Here is a 16,526-nt window from a genome sequence, read left to right as displayed (position 1 = left end):
ATTGGAGGAGATATCCTATGAAATATAACAAACATTTCTATAAATTATTTCCATTCTGAAGATGATTTCAGTGACATTTAAACAAATATTTGTCTCACACCACAACAGAGTGTGCGAAGCAGGGTAGAGCCGTGTCATTTCTCACAGGAAGTAGTCGTGTCCCTTCATTAAAATAGCAGAACAAACACAAGCACAAACACAATTGCTCACTTACTAAGCCATGCTTTCATTGTAGCACACCAAATAAAAGGCTGTAGGTTTGCTGAGTGCATTTAGAGAAAGTTACCTACAAAGTCAGCCAGGAGGGCACTTCTACAAAGAGATGGGCTTTTGGAAACGTAGGAACAATGAATCAGACGGCCAGCTTCAAGCGGCACCTGTTATGGAGCAGAAGGACCAGGGTGGAGGATTGGAAGGAACAAAGGCCGAGCATTATGCTGCCGTTGTAAAGAGCAGGTAAGCCTGTTTGCTTTAGAGGTGTTGTCCCAGTTGCCCCAGCAGCTATGAATTGCGGGGACGCCCGTGGCCTTTGTTTTCTGACACGAACAGGGGGTGTTGAGAGCAAGCTGCGGACACTGATGCGTGACTGAATTCCTATTAGACTGGTAGAACTGGGTGAGTCTTCAGAGAACACCTTAATGTCCCGCTCTTATATGGGCAAACATGCATCAATGCATCTGATGGAGCAAACCCGATAAAGGCTTCAGAGGATGAATTATGTCACTCGAGTGTTTTAGATGACATAACATTTCACCAAAATGACACGAGAACCGTGTGCGTGTGTTAGCAGGATAAAAGAGCAGAAAACTAAATGTGTCCATCGTACTGTCACCACAGCAGTCAGTAACGCGCTCTGTCAGAACTCAGGTTAATTACTGAAATCTCAGAATGCAGCGACATGCCTCATCATAACAGGAAAAGAAACAGGAACAGTGAAACAATCAAGCAGATTCGAGTTAAGCCACCAGGCTATTGTAAAACGATATTGCACACTGCCCATACACGTTGAACACAAATTACAGAGCAGCTTCCTGCTGCAGCTTTCATAGTAATCATAATAAAAACAAAAAGTTTATTTGTATGGCATTTATCAGAATAGCAGCGTATTTTACAAGAAGACACAACTGTAAGCAACTGATGTGGCAAGAGCAGTGTCACACATACATGCTTAATGGGGAAGAATACAGTAAGTAGCCTGTGGTGGCTGGGACAGTCTCCAGGATGGATGGAGCTGTGAATGCGGCCATGATGTTTGCAACTATTAGAATAGAATAGAAAAATCCTTTAATTGTCCCACAAGAGGAAGTTTGGTGGTATCAGCAGCAAAAAAAACACAAATATACAAAAAGAACAGGACACAGAACAGAAAACAAAAAACACAATTTTTTACATATTTACATCATGGACAATAGTTACCAGAGCAGAGTACAGTACAGTTGTTAAACTTAGCGTACAGATAGTGTGCAAACAGAGCAGGATACTGAAAGATGTTTAAATAGTTAAGAATATTTAGAATAACTAGAAAAGTGCAGATTGTGTATTGTGTACCTGTGCATTAAAAAGTAGACAAGTAACTTCCAATAAGTTAGTGTATATATAAGCTGAGAAAAGTAATGTGCAGTTATAACAGTAGAAGTTGTTATAACTTTGCATGACTAATGTGTACGTACAACGGTGATCGCAGATATGCACATGTGGACGCTGCAACCTGACTCACAGATGTGTGAGTGTGAAAATGCCAATAGATATTATTAGTGATAAGTGCAGGCTACCACATCCCTGCACATTAGAAACCACCTTTTCACTCTGTTTGAGCGCCTTCTTGCTACAAGCTTCATCCCTCCATCCACAGAAGCACCTTTTTCTACGTTTTAATCTAACGTTCACGCACTCTCAGCCTGCCAGGTCATCAACAATTAAACACAAATCACCTGCACTTGAAAGAGAGCAGCAGGCGCTATCGGGACACAATTAGGACTTTATGTTTTTGAAGTCTGAGCTTACGCATTCAGCTAGCGTTCTATTATAACTGGGAAAAGCTGCTGAATACCCGACGCAGAGCCCAGAGAGAAAGTGGAATCAACCTGTTCAAACAGAGATGGGCTGAGAAGTGTCATTCCCACGACGAGGTGTGCCAGCAAGCTTTGAACGTATAATGAGTCAGGGCAAGCTTTCAGGTATGTTGCCACAGAGTTAAACACTGAGTGTGTCCTGTTTGATTTGAAGAGCTCCTGTTCTTAAATAGTCTTGTCTGTCAGCACCAGCAGATTCCACTAAGAGGCCAGAACAAAGAACTTTCCCGTCATTACTGCTTTGGGATTTCTCTCAATGCTTTGAATGGCTGTGTGGTGAAAATAGGTGTGAGATAACTGGAACAAGGAGGATATAGCGTGTTGTCAAAAACAGCCGTAGAGGGGCAAATGTTGGGTCGAGTCCCGCAACTGTCGGGAGCTCCTCTTTTCTTTGAAGAATCCACATGTTGCATTTGTGAATCCTGCGATTTATTATCAGTCCTCTTGAAGCTGCAGCATGTTTTGACACAGTGTCCAGAGGCTTACTTAATGTACACATGCCCGGACCACCAACAGCATAGCGCTTTTCACTCCTCCGTTTCTCAACACATTACCTTGCAAATCTGTTAGTCCCCAACACTCACTTAGCTTTCTGACAGCTGTTAATACCCCAGCATTCACCTGCACTTTGTCAAAGGAAAGGCAGTCCATCATTCGGAGCAGAGAAAAGCAGAGCATTTAGCAGGGGATGAGTGAGAAGTTACATGTTTGATCTGCTGAAATATTTGCAGAAGGATTCCCATATGTAGAGCCAATTATGTGTGTCGGAGGGAGTTTCCCCACACCTGCCCAGTGTGAGCTCCAACAGACTGCACAAACTCCACCCTGCCATCAGAGCCGTACTCCAAACACTTATTTTATCTGGCTTTATCGCATTGTGCTGCGAGCCTTTTTGCCCGAAAGCATGCTTATCGTGGATGATTGTGCAGCTCCCTGCATTACTCTTAAACTAAACTGTGATCACAGTAACTAAACACCAAAAATTACTATTAAAACACTCATTTTCTTCCTGCGACAGAATCCAAACTCAGATGAACTAAAGATGGACGTGTTGTTCTTGGAACTGCATTATTATATGATTTCTATTTTTAGCAAACACCTACAACAGCTTTGTAAGTGCATGTGCACCAATGCAGCCCATCACAAATCAAAAGTCACATCATCATCAGTGTCGGTGCTTTTCAATTTTCTGCTTGCAAACAGGCCAGACGTCCTTTAGCCTTTTAAGACTGCAGCACACAGAGTCCATCGGGGTTTGACCGGTCGCAACACAACACAGTCTTCTACTTCTCCTCAGTCCATCTTACACGAGCTCGGATAAAGATAATTATAGATAACTAAAGCTAAAACTTACTGTAGTCAGCTAAAAGTAAAAGTACACTTCTGTACTTCGAATGTCTCACTTTAGGCTTTGGCAAGTTGGTAATATTAGTCAATACATTAAACATGAGGAGGGTTTGTATGCTTGTATATGTGTCTAATACATGTTAACCCCCCAATGCTTCCTACTTCATCATCATATGGAGTTATGCTTTAGATCACTGTCTTGTCACAGGTGGAAACTGGCTCCAGTCTTGCAGCATTCACATGGTTTATCGTGGCGTCATAAAACGAGCACAGGAGTCATGTTTACTTCGGTTCCATTAAAAATTATTAGTTCATGTTTAAATGAACTGGGGAGCTTTAATTTCTTCCACCAGAATGGAAAATTCAGGTCATCAGTTTGAGCCCTTTAGCAGCCAATAACTACACCCATTATGGTGTTTTCAGCAGGACTTCTCGCCAGTGCCTTAAAACAATACAGCCTCCCAACACAGCTACCTGCAGTGATTTAGTCCAGCTCTGTTTTTGTTAGAATCCCTCCTAAGTCTTCCCTATGTTCAGAGCTTGAGTCTCTATTGTTACTGGAGGACTGCTGGGTAATTTACCATCTAATGGCAAATGGAAGATCACTGTTAAATGACATCCAACTTCTGTTTCTTCAGTATAAAGCAGGTCTGTGACTAAGTATTCACAAAGCCTTTGTGCTAATAATTCAGAGCATCATAGAGCAAGACGGATCACTTTCCTTTGTGAAGCATGCCAGGATAATGGAGCGCTGTTAAAAGCTCGACAGGTCATCCGCCCTGACCAAAACCTCAACTTGAACCTGAGTCCTGCTCCCAAATAAGAAGCAAATGTTTTTTCTGGACAGATTTATGAGATACTATCGCTTAATGTAATGCAAACTATGCAGCTCAGTAAAACATATGCCGACTAAAAGTAGGAGGGCGGTGAAAATAGGGTTGATGCAACCACCCACTAATCAAGCTGTCACGGAGAAAAGCTGCCCATGATGGTAGAATTTACCGTGGCGTGCTCGTGCTCTTTGGATAGTGTTTAATTCAAGTTTTAGAGGTGACGGTAGAAAACATCACTGTCCTGCTGACACACAAAATACAATCACAGGAAATCTTTAATACCTACAAATGAGTGAATATACTGTATGGAAATAGAATTTAGCTTATTAACTGCTGCATTTGCACATGCTCGTTTACAGACACACGATGTTGAATGCATTAGGCAATTTTTGGGTCCAGCAGCTTCCCAGATGACCGGCTCGACCTTCTGAGTCAGTCTGCATCACAGGCAAGTCTGAAAAGTATACGGTACATGCAGATCTAATTTCACTGTACTGTGACTAGTGTTTAAGAAAATGCCAAAAATAATCCATCCATCCATCCACTTCCATTCATTCAGCTCCAAAAAGTAAGAGGTACTAAAAAGAAACAGTTGCAGGAAGATTTTGCTGTTAATTTGGTCAATTAGCAGCAGGTTAGTTAAATGACCGGGCATTAAAAAACAAGATGAAGCAGAGATTCTCAGAAGTAAAGATGGGCAAAAACCTGCACCTACAAATTGTGGAACAATGTCAGAATAATGCAAAGACTTAAATATCTCCTCGTCAATATCATCAGACGAAATCTGGAAAAATGCCTGTGTGCAGGGGAGGAGCCTGAGAATTAACTTGGGACCCTCAGGCAGAACTAAAACAGGCAAGAGTCTGTCACGGAAATCACTGCACGGGCTCAAAAACACTTTCAGACATCACTGCCTGTGTGCACAGTTTGCCAATGCAGGTTAAAGCTTTGTCAAAGAAGAAGCCTTATGTGAGCATGACCCAGAAACATTGCCATCGTCTGATGTCCAAAGCTCTTGTAAAATGTGTATTGTAAAACTTACAAATTTGAAATTCTCTTTGGAAAACATGGACAATGCTACAGAAGGACCGTCTGGCTCGTTATCAGGGCTCATATCAAAAGTTTGCAAGTCTTATGATGTAGGAGTTTATTGATGCCTGTGGAACAGACACACCACCAGTGTGGAGATGTTTTACACAAAACATGTGCTCCCAACTGGATGATGTCTCTATAAGGGAAGGCCTTTCAAATTTCAGTAAAACAAGGATAAACTCCACACTGTAGTTTTACAACATGGCTTAGTCGTAGACTAACCCAGACCTTTATTTGGCTACAAGCCTTTGCCACATCACCAAACAAGAAAACAAACTGTAACAAAGAAGACTCGGGACTGTTAAACTGATATAAACCTCAGACAAGAACGGTACAATATTCCTCTCCCAACAGTCCCACTGGTCTCCTCAGTTCCCAGGCATTTTAGGACTGTTGTTGAAAGAAGAGGGTATGCTGCCAGAATTACAAAATTCAATCTTAGTCTAAATATCAATTGTTGTGAAAGAAATTCCTGACAATCCAATTAAAACTGAAGATATCTGGACCTGAGAGATGGACTGACAAAGAGACTGAGAGACTATGATGGTTAAAAAAAAAAAACCCTGAATTTGGGGCAGATTAAAGCTCTTAGGCCCATCAAATTCTTACCCTCTGTTCACAGCAGATCAATCAATGCTATCAATAGGTTTATGTGGCCGAGTGAAACCTCTTATTACACCTCTAAATGAAGAAGTTCAACTGTATTGATTGGAGAGGAGAAAGGATGAGAACAATGCTACTCCAAAATCAATACGGGATGAAGAAAATGGAGCTAGATGATTGTAGATGTGTGCCATGACATACATACACTCACAGGGTGAAAACACAACCAGCAGCTTGTAATCATGCATTGAAACTAAACCTGGTGATCTATCCATTAATTATCTGTGTAATCATCTACCCATTTTAGCTACTTACAGTACAGAGTTTTTAGGGGGTTTTGTCAACATGGTTAGACTAGAGAGTATGAAGTTATGTGCAACTAGACAACAACTACAAAAACACTTGAACGTGATACTGCACAAAGACGTTAAGGAGTTTAATGGATCAGAGTTTCTTATCTCTGTCAGTGATCTACCATAAATGGGGTAAGGTTGCATAAATGGCTAATTGCCAGTACTTAATGGTCTCCTGCTGAGACCCCTTTACAATGTGCACAACTAAAAAGGCATCAGGACTTCAGTTGACAAATGGTTGCCACAATCACACTTATAGCATTAACTGGCTTATGGTGTAAGCACACTAAGATGAGCCCTAACAAAGGATGTCTATATCAAGATTAGTCAACTTATTAAACCACATAGGCAGATTAGGTGTCTAATTCCACTGACCCTCTGAAATAAATCTGGATTTTTTTATCCAAGGAGCTCCAAACCTCTGACTGAAGCCAAGTTCTAACAGCTGCTGCAGTAGACAGACCGCTAAAGAGCCTCCACAAACAGATGATCCGGTCAAGCAATCCTCATCAGGCTGCGCGTGCTTAAAGAAATCAATTTCATTAGCTTTTCGCTCTACGCAACACACTGACTGATTCCCTTTATTTAAAAGGATGTGTCAGTGAGTATAATTCGACTAAAAACACAAAATCAGGAGGAAGTCACATAAATCTTTCTATTCAGATTCCTACACATTGTACACTTGCAGGTTTTTGTATTTTAGACTTCTAGTTTAAATATTACTGTGTAGTTAGTAAAAGGATTGACACCAGAAACATAAAATCTTATATTTAATATACCTTTTTACATTCTAAGAAAAAACTGAAGCGACTGATGAAAGGTACGGACTTAAAATATAATAACTTGTATTATAATTCTGTTAGAATTAATGTGCATGTAGGTACTTTACTTAAAAGAAGTAAAATTTACTCATTTGACAGATTTTCAGACAAACAGTTGTGGTAAAAACTTCAAAGTAGCTTCTTGAAAAAGTGGCAGACAGTCAAGGGTAACGTTGGCTGTGTGTCTTAGATGGTTACATTTTAAACAAGTAACAAGTAATTGGATATAAAGTTAAATATGTCATTTATGAAACTAGAAACTTCAATGATTTTATGTTCAAAGGGAAATACTGAACAGAATTCATTTTGTACAATAAAAACAAATCACTCACATGAAAATAATCACCTTTATCATCCACTGGGCCACGAAGATTGGCTTTTATTAAAGGTCATGTGCTTCGAAGCCTCCATGTATTTCTGTCCTACAGTAAGGAACATTAAAAAAACTACTGTGATGGATGCAGTCACATATATACTGTATGAATATGAAATCAACTATATGGAGAAACAGATTTAGCAGGGATGTGTAGCCCACACGACAAAGTGATAAATGATGAGAAGGGGAGGGGCGTCTTGTCACAACAATGGCAGATTGAGATTAACAAATCAAAATGACAATAGCCAATGATGGTAATAAAGTTGTGGAGAGTGTGTCTCGCCCCACGCAAGAGTGTTGGGTCAGTTAACCTGGCTGCAGGCTAACTGGAGTCTGGGTGTCTGGCCATCGCACCCAGACAGGCTCCAAAGCTTTACATGCAATATGGTGTCTGTCAGTTTGAACATGAAATGTCTCGTGCAAGTGTCCAAAAAGCAGTGAAGGCCGGAGCAAAGTGTGCCCTAAACCCCCTGGTTGTACAGGGGGGCGTTTGGCAGATGGGCTTAGTGAGATTCACACTGAGATCCAGATGGCCACCGCTCAAGCTCTTTTACAAAAACACCAATATTCCAAACTTTGAACAGATATGTACAAATGTATATGTATGTTCAAAATGTTTTAAAAGATGAATCACGGTGCAGTGATGACATGATACATATCAAATGTTGAAACTGAAACATGCATTTTTTAAGTATACATTGATTTGAATGCCAGCACATTTTTAAGTTGGGCCGAGGTATCTTTCATTGTATTGAGTAACCTGTTCCTTCTCCCCTTTAGACCAGAGAACTTCAACAATTCCAAGTTCTGATTGGTCAGACCACAGCACAGGTTTCCAGTCCACCTTAACAAGCTTAAGGAAGCCAGCAGTTTTTCTGGATCGTGTCTAAGTACATTTTTCTTTTTGTGAGGATTTAACTTACAATGAACTGTCTTCACTGACTATGGTGTTCCTGAGCACACAATCATTTCTATGCATAATTATAACCGTGTCCTGTTTGGTTTTTTAATTCAGTGCTGACTGAACACCCAACAACATGCTCGATCACTCAGGTAAGGAAATCCCAAAAGGTTGATTCTGTTCATCTGGAAGTTTTCAGTGGGGGAAACGTTTCGTCACTCATTTCATCACATTTTGTGATTAAAGTGCAGACTTTCAGATTGAATTCAAGGGCTTAAAAACGTGTATTTACTGGCTCATCAGAGGAAACGGGTGGCAGCTGTCAGGGGGAAGGACAACAGGACACGCCCACACACAACACCTGCTGGAGGAACAGCGCGCATGTTAAATTATTTACTATTTCATTCTGTTTGTACAAACCTGTTTGGTATTTAATGACTAAAGTTGAACACATTAACACTATAAATGACATTATTTATTATATTTTTTGTTAGAATTATTTTTATATTTGATCATATACAGATTTAATCGTGGGGAAAAGACTGGCACAAGATGAGTGTAAACCCAAAGATTTGAAAGTACCAGAAACCTGAATTTTCTGGTCAGCTGGGGTTAATCTTTATAATCTCACAGGTCATAGTGTTAATCTGAGCAGTGTTAACATTATAAGATCTGCTGAAACAAAGGGACTAAACAGACATGTCACATTTTTGGATTGCATGGTTTTCAGTGAGTTAAATCGGTCATTAACCATAAAAAGCAGAAGGTTTTATTGGACAAATGTAAAACAATTCATGAAGTTTTTGGCTCTGAAAGACATAAAAATGAATCACGCTTAACTAATACATGTTAACTATCAACTCATAGCATGTAGTCATCATTTTAAGAAATATTCATTTTCGTTTTTTACAATGCAGCAAAAAACAAAAATACAAATCCGCGTGTCTTATGATTAATATCTGTATGTCCTGCATCGCCGTGTGCTTTATCTGTTTCCTTTGTCTGTTGTGAAGACAGTTCAGACTTTAAGTCCTGCTGACCCTTCAGTTTCATTTATAAATGTTTTGTGTGGTAAATGAGCCTCAGGTCACACAAAAAACAACTGCCTGAGTTAACCGTTAATTACAATATGAAACGAGTCGGTATAAAACTTTTATTAACACATTCACAAACAACAAGCTTATTTCATCATCTGTATGTGTATAAACACTCTCGCAACCTTTTAGAGTGAGCTGATAGTAAAAAGGACAATTGTCCAGCCATGAACCAGCTTTACAGCATGACTCTGAAGTAGGCTGTTTCTAATTTTAGTGATATTGTGGAACTGAATCAAGTCACACAAATGTATCTGTGTAATGTGCACGCTGAAGGACATATCCTGGTCTAAAATGACTCCAGGATTTCTCACAGTGTTAGTGGAGGCCTCCCATCCAGAGCAAGTGTGTACTTGGATATCAGGTTTCACTAATAAACATAAATAATCATTTTCTTTCATATTCTGCTTTTAACAGTCGTAATTCAGTCACATGGTCAGTCCACCTACCTCTTTCATTAGAACACATAAAAACTAACAGATCTAGCATCTTCCTCAACATAAGCTGTAAATGTTGAAATAATGTGTGTTAAGAACTGGGAGATGGTTAATGTGCCTGATCTCGAACCACATCCCTGTGCTGGTGGATCTCTAGAGCTATGGAACTTAAACAGAAGTAGGTTTTGCACTCCAGAAACCTGGTGACAGAGGCGTCCTCAGGGACAGCATTATATGCTGTATGAATGAGAATTGGGAAATCATGCAAACGTGCTGACTTTAGAGGGGAGAAAACAGAGGGCTGACATGTTCACAGGAAATCTGAACTGTTTTTAAATCACATCTAAAGATGTGTGTTTACTTTCAACCCACCAGAACTACTGAGTAGGCCTGCAGAGCAGTCTGCAGGGCATTCACCGCTGAATGATTTAAACTGCAAGCTGTCTGAAGTTCGCAGTTTCAGACAGCTGAAACTCAAAGTTGTGCTGCACACAGATGTCAGCGCAGCAGGATGTATCCACCTTCTGTGAAAACATAGATGCTCTGATATACAAAGCATGCTGTACTGCGCCTAAATTAAGACCAAAATAATGAAACAAAGAGCTCGACTCATATTCTGCATCTGTGGTGAACAAACTGAAACTAAAGAGGAATTTCTCAGAAACCACCACGAGCCACAGGAAGTAGCTGCTTTTCACACATTGAATACTTGAGTCCTAAGAAGCTCAGATTTTTGTCTCTGATGCTGATGTGAGTAGAAAAATTGATTGTTGTTCTAAAGTTCTGACTATTAATCCAAAGTGTTGTCATGCATCCACAACTTTCGACATGCCTGTGAGGACACTTCTGCCAGGGTTTGGGTAGTCATCAAATTTAAATTGTTTCAAAACATGAAGGATGGAGGAGCTTTTCACCATTCCAGCTTTTAGGGAATAAGGTTACAAATATCTAATCTGGCCGTGCAGTTTATTAGTTCTGGTTATGATAACAGCACAAAGCATTTTCTGTTAGATTGATTCTCACACAGGATGTGAAATGTGCTGATATGACTCACAGGTGAGAAACCGTCTTTTCTCTGTGCTTGTGTGAAACGTAAAGTCTGACTGAATACAAAAACAGCACAGGCGTTGACTTTTAAAGCTCATGAAGAAATCACAACAACTTTTACTGTAGGTGGACGCCACACTCACATGCCTCCAACACTGCCTCCCATAGGCTCCCATTTGATTGCAAACTTACTGCAGGGGGTTAAATTCTGTTTCTGGTTATGGATACAGTTTGTGGAGTCTCAGCAAAAGCTTGCACAGTGAGACATCTGCCAGTGGTCTGACTGGTTTGGCATCAGAGTTTAAATGCAACATAACAGCAAAAATGACTATTTATGCCGTAGTTCACAGAAATCTGTACCAAATGAAGGCAAGCACAGTGCATGAACAACAAGCTCATCTCTGCTGAATGCAGCTAAAACTTACCACTGCTAACTATACATTTGTTGCAACCCCTGACAGTAACAAATAAAAGAAATCTCAGATATGACAATTTCCCATCCACCATAGGGCGAGAGGTGGGTTACACCCTGGACATTTAACCTGTCTCCACTAACTGCATGTCTTTGGTCTGTGGGAGGAAGCTGGAGTACCCGGAGAGATCCCACACAGACACGGGAAGAACATGCTCCACACAGAAAGACCCCGGCCAGGAGGTGGAGTCAGACGCAGGACCTTCTTGCTGTGAGGCAAAAGTGCTGAATTAAGTTGTTTCTATTAACTGTATATTTTTTGTAGATGAAGGAGACGATAAAAAGACAGAATCACCATCTAATTTTCATTTTGGGGGGACACCTGCACACATCCAAATATGTAAAATAGTCTGTCGTTACAAGAATGTTTGCAGACCTTAACAAGCTGTTGCACCTGCCTGACTGACAGGAAGCATTGCAGCTATACAGGTGTTAGATGAAACAGTGGGAAGGATTACACAACACCTCCAAGAAGGAGAGCCAACACACAGCACAGCAAAGGATGTTGGCTGTTCCCCGACAGCTGTAACTGGAGTAAGTGCAAACAATATGAGAAGGTCATAAAAGGAAAACATACACGCAGGTCTCAGAGCAATAGGACAGAAAACTCAAAGCATGCTTACACTTTGAAAATGGAAAACAAACAAAAGGTTTTGTGTCTCTGTGGTTTGTTTATTAGGCACAAAGTAAAAAAAGCTGAATGAACATCCTTATTTCTGCCCTGGGTTGATGTAAGCTGCCTGCACCCCATTTCAATCTCTTTACAGTAGAAACAAAATCCAAAACTGAGTAGAAAAATGTCTCACTGTGATTCGACACATACATACGAGTCAAAGATATCGATGCGTTTGGAGGACGAGACAGAGACAGCTCAGTAGGAGTGTGCTTTCACTCTGACTTGCCTTCCTGTTGACGACATCAAGCCTGCTCCGGCATGCTCTCCATACTGTGAAAAACAAAGTGAACAAGAAAAACAGTGCTGCCTGTAATTCTGATCCTTTTTGTAAGAAATCTGAATAAAAAAACTTAGCAGAGGTGACACACACAAATGTTTTCCGATCATTTCCTTTTTTCCTTATTTATCCAGTAATGACTAAAATTCTTGAACTGCAAGCAAAGACTAAAAAGCCCATGCAAGTATTTGACCAGCAAAACTGGTACTAAACTGGTGGTGGGAGGTAACAAATATCTGTATGGTTTAAGCACAGTGGTGCACACAGAAGGGCCCAATATTTCCCTGACTCTTCCAATCATCCATCCATCCTCTTCCACTTATCCTTATCAGGGTCGTGGTGGGGGGGCTGGAACAAATCCCAGCTACCACAGGGCGAGAGGTGGGGTACGCCTGGGACAGGTCTCCAGTCTGTCACAGAGACAGACGGACAACCATTCACTCTGATTCACACCTAAGAGCAATTTAGAATGACCAATTCTAAACTACCACTAACTGCATGTCTTTGGACTGTGGGAGGAAGCCGGAGCACCTGGAGGGATCCCACACAGACACGGGAACAACATGCAGAACCCACACAGACACGGGGAGACCGTGCAGAACCCACACAGACACGGGGAGAATGTGCAGAACCCACACAGACACGGGGAGAACATGCAGAACCCACACAGACACGGGGAGAACATGCAGAACCCACACAGACACGGGGAGACCGTGCAGAACCCACACAGAAAGGCCGTGGACAGGTGGTGGAATCAAACTCAGGACCTTCTTGCTGTGAGGCGACAGTGCTAATCACCCCGTCACTGTGCTGCCCATTTCAGTCATATGATGCAAAAATGAATACAGCCCACATTAAATACCCATAGTTCTCTTCAACAGGGCAAACATTTTGACACAAAACCATCCTGAATCCTACAAACTGCAGACAAAATGTGACATGCTGGAGAGCCAAGTACTCTACAGTGTGCTGATAGATGAAGGGGCTCTGTTGCTAAATTCAAGGAAAAAACAACAACATGGAACTGCACTATAAAAATTTTGACCATGAAGTTTTTCAGTTTTAAAAATAAAAAACTTGGCTTTACTGAGTCTGAGCGCTCGTCTTTTCACAGGCACACGAGTGAGGCGAAATAAAAAGCACAAACAAGCTGCGTCATTTTAGAGTTCTGTGCCTTTAGTTTGTGTTTTTCAGTTTCTTTGTTTTTGATATTAAGATATTTTGTGCTCTATTTACACCTTATAGAAGAAAGAACTATGTCTTATCTAAATAAAGTGATTTGACTTTACTCTGAACACACATCCAGAGCTTTGAGATCAGTGACTCAACAAGGGAACGAGCTCTGCTTTCTGTCGCCCTTTTGCTTTTAAGCTTTTAGGGAACGGCATAAAGTCCCTGAGTGTTTGAAAACAAGCATCGAGTTCCACTTTCTCTCACTTGGTGTGAAACCAGATGACCAAAAAATTAGATCAGCATTAACCATCTAAAGGTTTGTAATTGTTCTGGTTCTTTTAGATATAAGTCTTAATAAATAAGTTTTCAGATGTATTTGATTTATGGGACTTGGTATCTGGGTTATTAGATCACATTTGTTCCTTAATAATGGGATTTTATGCTTTTTCATTGGTTCCTTCACCAATCCAGGCAGTGCAGATGGAAATTAGTTAGCTAAATCTTACAATGCATCACTTCTCTGACCACATTAATGTTCTACATGACTCCTGACAAACTACCCACCCTTTGCTGGCAGCTAACAGATCATCTGCAGAGGAATGGCTTATTTGAAGAGTTTCAGTCAGGTTTCAGAGCTCATCACAGCACAGAAACAGCTTTAGTGAAGGTTACAAATGATCTTCTTATGGCCTCTGACAGTGGACTCATCTCTGTGCTTGTCCTGCTAGACCTCAGTGCTGCGTTCCATACTGTTGATCATAATATCCTATTAGAGCGATTAGAACATGCTGTAGGTATTACAGGTACTGCACTGCAGTGGTTTGTATCATATCTATCTAATAGACTCCAACTTGTACAAGTAAATGGAGAGTCCTCTTCACACACTAAGGTCAATTATGGTGTTCCACAGGGTTCAGTGCCAGGACCAATTCTGTTTACATTATACATGCTTCCCTTAGGCAGCATCATTAGAAGACATAGCATAAATTTTCACTGCTATGCAGATGACACGCAGCTCTATCTGTCCATGAAGCCAGGTAACACACACCAATTAGTTAAACTGCAGGAATGTCTTAAAGACATAAAGACCTGGATGGCCGCTAACTTTCTGCTTCTTAATTCAGATCAAACTGAGGTTATTGTACTCGGCCCTGAAAATCTTAGAAATATGGTATCTAACCAGATTCTTACTCTGGATGGCATTACCTTGGCCTCCAGTAACACTGTGAGAAACCTTGGAGTCATTTTTGACCAGGACATGTCCTTCAATGCACATATTAAACAAATATGTAAGACTGCTTTCTTCCATTTGTGCAACATCTCTAAAGTTAGAAATATCCTGTCTCAGAGTGATGCTGAAAAACTAGTTCATGCATTTATTACTTCCAGGCTGGACTACTGTAATTCTTTATTATCAGGATGTCCTAAAAACTCCCTGAAAAGCCTTCAGTTAATCCAAAATGCTGCAGCAAGAGTCCTGACAGGGACTAGAAAGAGAGAGCAGATTTCTCCTGTTTTGGCTTCCCTTCATTGGCTTCCTGTTAAATCCAGAATTGAATTCAAAATCCTGCTCCTCACATACAAGGTCTTAAATAATCAGGCCCCATCTTATCTTAATGACCTTGTAGTACCATATCACCCTATTAGAGCACTTCGCTCTCACACTGCAGGCCTACTTGTTGTCCCTAGAGTATTTAAAAGTAGAATGGGAGGCAGAGCCTTCAGTTTTCAGGCCCCTCTTCTGTGGAACCAGCTTCCAGTTTGGATTCAGGAGACAGACACTATCTCTACTTTCAAGATTAGGCTTCAAACTTTCCTTTTTGCTAAAGCATATAGTTAGGGCTGGACCAGGTGACCCTGAATCCTCTCTTAGTTATGCTGCAATAGACGTAGGCTGCCGGGGATTCCCATGATGCATCGAGTTTTTCCTTTCCAGTCACCTTTCTCACTCACTATGTGTCAATAGACCTCTCTGGATTGAATCATACCTGTTATTAATCTCTGTCTCTCTTCCACAGCATGTCTTTATCCTGTCTTCCTTCTCTCACCCCAACCGGTCGCAGCAGATGGCCCCGCCCCTCCCTGAGCCTGGTTCTGCTGGAGGTTTCTTCCTGTTAAAAGGGAGTTTTTCCTTCCCACTGTCGCCAAAGTGCTTGCTCATAGGGGGTCATATGATTGTTGGGCTTTTCTCTGTATGTATTATTGTACAATCTACTGTGCAATATAAAGCGCCTTGAGGCGACTGTTGTTGTGATTTGGCGCTATATAAATAAAATTGAATTGAATTGAATTGAGCAGTCACGTCATGCCGCTTTAAATTCTAAAGCACGTTGCTGCAGTATTATAAAGAAAGCTCAACAATCACATGATTCCATACAAACAAGCACCTGATGACAATGGGACAGAAAAACATCCTTTTAAGAGGAAAAGAGCTCAGGGAGGGCGAGTGAAGAAGCGCTCAGAGCATCCCATGAAGCCCATTAACAGGTCACCTTACCCAGCGCTGCTATAAACTTCATCACAAAGTTTTATGCTTAATTTGAAAGCAGAGTGTCTGTCTCCCAAATCCAAACTGGGGGTAATGACTGTTTGCAGTTTGTTTCACCATCACAATAATTAATGACTTCATTCTGTGTAAAAAGGTGTGGAACGAGCAGAAAGAGCATGCACGTTATTGAAAACTTCTGACTAGCGCAGACCATTTCCAGCACCAAAATTGAATTTGGGCAAGCAGCAAAAATCTGTAAAATTACAGTTTTTTTCTATTGCACTTCCAATTTGTGACTTTGGCTCCAGTGTATGTCTCTTAAATAAAAATGTTTTATAGTGTAACTTTAATGATTTGGTTAGGGAAAAGGCTGAATTAGGTTAATGGCAAAGAACACAGTCATCCACAGCCATTACTGGGTCTTCCAGTAATGCGGGTTCCCTATTAAGTGCTTTTAACACACA

General features: G+C 40.8%; 1 long non-coding RNA gene across 3 annotated transcripts; it reads left to right on the top strand.

The window, feature by feature from the left end:
- The first annotated feature begins 212 nt into the window (after positions 1-212).
- LOC112842103 (uncharacterized) lies at positions 213-12,482 on the top strand. 3 transcript variants are annotated; one of them, XR_003213739.1, is made up of 4 exons: positions 213-456; positions 8,278-8,550; positions 8,645-11,982; positions 12,128-12,482. It is a non-coding gene; the product is annotated as an uncharacterized LOC112842103 (long non-coding RNA). The 3 variants fall into 3 exon arrangements; XR_003213738.1 differs by having other exon boundaries at positions 8,702-12,482; XR_003213737.1 differs by having other exon boundaries at positions 8,645-12,482.
- Positions 12,483-16,526: the final 4,044 nt, after the last annotated feature.

Source organism: Oreochromis niloticus, linkage group LG14 (assembly GCF_001858045.2).
Source record: "Oreochromis niloticus isolate F11D_XX linkage group LG14, O_niloticus_UMD_NMBU, whole genome shotgun sequence".
NCBI lineage: Eukaryota > Metazoa > Chordata > Actinopteri > Cichliformes > Cichlidae > Oreochromis > Oreochromis niloticus.
Note: the sequence above shows the minus strand (reverse complement) of the source record. Positions and strands in the feature narration are given on the sequence as shown.